The following is a 4,953-nucleotide window of genomic DNA, read 5'->3' as shown; positions in this document are numbered from 1 at the left end:
TATTTTGTGTATAGGAGGTTGTCTATCCTCCGGGATAGCACTATATACTCCCATTCTGTGTGTTCTCTGGTAGCTATGTCCCTTGGAGACCATATGACCGTGCCAGTGTAGTGACCAAGGTGAGGTGTGTCTGCACTGGCATCGTCAACTTCGCCTACTGCTACGTGCTCCCCAGTGCTCCATCTGTGTCCTTTATTTGGGGGGGGGGGGCAATACCCGTACTTCAGGTGCAGGGGGCAAGGGGGATGGGGTGGGGGACATCATGCCCCCAATGAACCTCTCCAGGCGTTGTTCTAGAGTAGACTAACCATAGGCGGAGTGTACACATGCAGCACATAGTTTGGGAGCTAGAACGCGATCAGACTCGGGCATATTCAAAGTCAGTCTATTGTGATAGTAGTCGTGGACGGATCTCACTATGATGATATAGGTCGTGCCCAGCATCGCAGTGCCCAACATTATAAATGACTGTTTTTTTTTGCCTGAGGGGCTAGATGAACATGTGGCTAGACTGCGGATGGCAACCAACAGGCTCGAGGCTGTGTTGAGACTTCGTGTGTGCGACCCGAGTCAATTGTTTACTCACCATGACTAGGCATCGCATTGAGCATCGTATGACCATTTTATATGTCACTGTTCTTAGTCGCACGGGGGGTGCATGCCCGTTTTCAGGAGACTTATCAATACACATAAGCCCTGTGCCCTGAAGGTTAGGCCTATTGTTAGTCTGAATAGTCCTGGCTACTATCCCGCTAAGTTCATTGACTTTCTACTGAACCTGTATGTACGTGAGGAAAGTACTGTTCTGGCCTGAACTACGGATTTCATCAACTTGGTAGAAGGTTTGCCTGTGCGGGACGATCATTTATATTTGAGTATAGATGTGACCAGCCTTTACACCAACATCCCCAACGAGCTCGGTCACGTGGCATTGTCGTGGTATATCACACACAGGTATACAAGGTGGATGCCCCCGGCCCTTCGTACACGGTTAACAACAGCAGTGACTTCCTTGATGTCAGTCATTCGGAAGACTAACGAGTTCGTGTATGGTAACGATGTGTTTCGGCAGATCCAAGGGACTGCCATGGGTTCGCCTGCAGCAGTGGTCTATGCCGACATTGTTATGTTGTGTTTGGAGAATCGGTACATTTTGCCGATCTTAGAGGGGGAGTGTTTAGAGGTTCAGGTTTATAGACGCTTTATCAGTGACATTTTTGTGTCATTGCATGGTTGCGAAGGTCAAGTTCAGCGCGCTTTAGACAGGATTAATAAGTGTTCGGCCCTCGAGTTTGCGCATGAACTGGCACATGATGGCATTGATTTCCTGGAGACCACAGTTTTCCGTAGTAAGGGATACATGGCGGTGAAGCCTCATTTCAAGGTCACCAATCGTTTCCTGTAGTTGCTTGCCGGTAGTAACCACCCCCGTAGTATGGGTAAAGGTGTGATCACTGGGGAGTTGATCCGTATCCGTCGGTCTTCGACCCTTGACCACCACTACGAAGCTGCTGCTGAGCAGCCGAAGCAGGCTTTCCGGGCCCGTGTATACAAGAGCTCTATCTTTCATCTTTGAGACCGTACACCAGGCATGCAAGGCCGGCACAGCTGGGGCGGCTGGGGCGGCCTCAGCCGCCCCACTTTTTTGGCTGTTTTTTTTTGTTCTGTTTTTTTTTAGCACACTGCAACAAAGCGCGATGATCGCAGCTCAGCTCAAACGTGGCAAATAATGAAGAATCCTTGTCCCTGATCCCCGATCCCGATCCCCGTCCCCGATCCCGGTCCCCAATCCCCGTGGTTTGTTACAGAATAAAAGAGTCTTTCATTGTAGTTACACTGAATTGTCACCAAATGCCCGGAAATGCTTGCAATTGGCTTCAATTTTTGACATTTTTACCGCGGAGGGCCCCCGGACCCCCTTGCATGGCCGCCCCACCTCCAAAGTCGGTGCGACGGGCCTGGCATGGATGCGCAGGGAAGGTATGTTGGTCAGATTGGCATGGGTTTGGGTTATTTCTGTAGTTGTATACAGTGTTCCTCATTGTATTTACCTGGGCCCGGCCTGCCGCCTTCGCCCGTTGGTCTTGAGGTCCAGGTGTAATACCCCTAGCATACAGTCCGGTGGCCAGCGCGGCCCGGCAAACTGTTGTTACAAGGTGGAACATCGGCAAGAGGTTGCTTGCTTGTTTGCCTCATGCTTTTAGTGTCCTCAGGGAGTTGGTATTTTGCTTCTGTTTGGATTTTGCAGTGCCTATGGTGTCCGTAATTGAGTTTTTGTTCTGTGTCCTTTTCTGTGGTGTGTGGTCATTGTTCACACATCTTTATTTGACTTGCTTCCTGGTGTGGTGTATCCTTTTGTTTTATCATTGGTGTTGGTCTGGCTGTAGAGTTCTAGCACCCGTAGCTGCCTCAGGGGGTGTCACGTCTCCCATCAGCGTCAACTAGTCCGCAGGAAAGGACCAACCAAACTGCATCCAACCATTGGTCTTGCCGAAAAAAAATTATGGCCATTGCATTCTTCTTACGGCAAAAACTTTAACTTGTTTGCTGGCTAAAGCTGAGTCTGGCAATTACATGTTAAAACTAGCAATGTGCTGTCTGGACAATAAAAAAATTCAGACAGCACATTGCTGCCCTGCCCTGCCCTGCCCTGCCCTGCCCTACCCTGGCCCCTGTAGGTAAGAACTCCACAGCACTGACAGCGCCGTTCAACGGCAAGGTGACCGGAACAGGTGTCACGCCCGGCACTGGTCTCTTCTTCGCCTGCAATTTACCCTACGTACTCCAGGGCAGCGTCGTGCGCTACTGCGACGTCTCGGAACGTGGAGCGGCGTTCCTGCTACATGCTCAAGTAAGCGGTGCCAATGCTACTGTCATGTGTTCCTAATACCTCCTAATACCTCCTATCATGTTATCATGTTATCATGCTATCAGGCTGGCAGGCCAAGTATTGTGTTGAACATCTATTTGAATGATATTAAATTGCTACTGCTGTGCAAAGATAAACGAAGCATGCTCTTGTAGCAGCGTATCATTAACAATTGTCCCTTGACGGATGTGTTCATTTTCTTTCTCTTTTATCTTCAGTCCCTGATATAATTCCCTGCAAGTACCACGAGTTCAAGTGCGGTGGCAGTGGTGGTTGCATCTCAACCACCAAGGTCTGCGACGGTGTGTGGTATGACTGCCCGGATGGCTCCGACGAGAGCAACCGCACTAGCACACGCGGCACTGCAGCACCAGGTAATACGAGCGTGTAGAGTGTGAAATAGTTCTGTGACTCCTGCATCGCGGCTGAATGTGCATGCATGTGTCACACACTGTTGACAGGCATGCAGCCCCACTGCATGCGGCTTGCATGTGTATGAGTGTAAGCTAGGTGTTCTGGATGCAATGGATGGTATTCACACCTCAGCCTGCCAGGCTACAGCCTATGGAGTGTGAGTAGGAAGTAACGAGCGGGTTCTGTGCCAGGGGGCGCCCGGGTCCCAAAAAATGGGGTATTATTGAAAAAATGGGGTACTAATAGTACCCCATTTTTGCGGTGAAAATTATTTTTGGCCCGGTTTTTTTGCGGATAAAAATATGTGCCAGGGGGTGCCCCTACCTCAAAAAAAAAAGGGGGTATTATTGAAAATATGTATTGGGGTGTTATGCTCTACCCTAAACAATAAGGTAATATGGTGTCATGATTTGGAATTCTGCATGTATCATTAATTTTGATTTTTAGGGGTGGGTAATATGTCCTGCCCTACATCATAATATTGCATTCCGATGTCTAAAATATTACTATTTCAAATGTCAATGTTATCTCACTTTTTCCAATTTTATATTAATCAGAACTCATAGTTTTGCAGTATTTTGACTTGTAATTTCAATTTTTCGGATCATTTTCCGGACCCCACCCACCCCACCCCGCCTCCCCTCCACCTAGAGAGAGAAATTCTGGAGACGGTACTCGATCATCCAATGGACTCAAAAATGAATTGTGAACCAAAAATGAAATTATATCAGGTTTTATAGGTCCCGCCAAGTCCCGTCCCGCCGGGTCCCGCCTCCGGGAAGGTGACGACCTTGGAGAACACGGTGAACACGGTGCGCGCCAAAAACCAAAACGTTGCTCGCGCCATGCCGTGTCTTTTTTGGTTCGGGTTTGGAATCTTTCCATTGACATAAGTCAATTAGTTTTCCATCTATGTCCGTAATCGAAAGGTCCATGAGGTGTAGAATTTTTCTAGCTTTCCTCTCGTATAATTCTTTTCGACATACAACAATTCTTTCTCGAACTTTTAGCTGCTGGAATACCGGATTCATCTTGACCTCAGATGCACAGATCATGCATCCATGCATTGACGTCACAGTACATCATTGCAGCACTGATTTCACTGTGAAGTGTGGAACATGGGTCAATGCGCGATAAAAGGATGAACGTGATTTCAGCGGGAAGTGCGCTAATTGGTCACATGTTTTCAGCGGGAAGTGCGGTAAGTGGTTAATTGTTTCCAGCGGGAGATGAGTGGATTGGTTAATTGAAAAACAACCAGTTATTCTGAATTCAACTATTACGAAAACCCTATAAAAATAGGTCCTCGGTACCTTGTCAAGCCATTGTGTGGTTGTCCGCCACCACCCCTGCTCAGGATGGAACCCCTTCGGAAGAAACCTCGTCAGTCTTTTGATGTAGTGAGATCATCTGATCTGTTGCAATTCTTTAGTTATTGTCCTGATCAAGAGTTTGCAGATGTACTAAAGTTTTTCTCTCATGTTCTACCGTCGCTGGAGCTGCTTCTTGAAGAGAATATTGAGCAATGGGGTCAGTACAAGTGTTCTTTGGTAGTTCAGGTGGTGATGCAGAAGCTGAATCCTGCTACAGGACAAATGGTTTCCAACACATTCTTCTTCCGATCGAGTACAACGCTGGTGCTCAACACCATGGAGCTGAGGGACCTTCTC

General features: G+C 48.0%; 1 long non-coding RNA gene across 1 annotated transcript in view; it reads left to right on the top strand.

Moving 5' to 3' along the window:
* LOC135825848 (uncharacterized) overlaps positions 1–2,617 on the top strand; it is a 14,734-nt gene extending 12,117 nt beyond the window's left edge. Inside the window, exon 4 of the long non-coding RNA XR_010555154.1 lies at positions 2,388–2,617. This is a non-coding gene — a long non-coding RNA (uncharacterized LOC135825848). The remainder of the gene's footprint in view (positions 1–2,387) is intronic.
* Positions 2,618–4,953: the final 2,336 nt, after the last annotated feature.

The sequence above is a fragment of the Sycon ciliatum genome, chromosome 10 (genome assembly GCF_964019385.1).
Source record: "Sycon ciliatum chromosome 10, ocSycCili1.1, whole genome shotgun sequence".
Taxonomy (NCBI): Eukaryota; Metazoa; Porifera; class Calcarea; order Leucosolenida; family Sycettidae; genus Sycon; species Sycon ciliatum.
The sequence above is the reverse complement of the archived record's forward strand: the minus strand, read 5'-3'. Positions and strand labels throughout refer to the sequence as shown.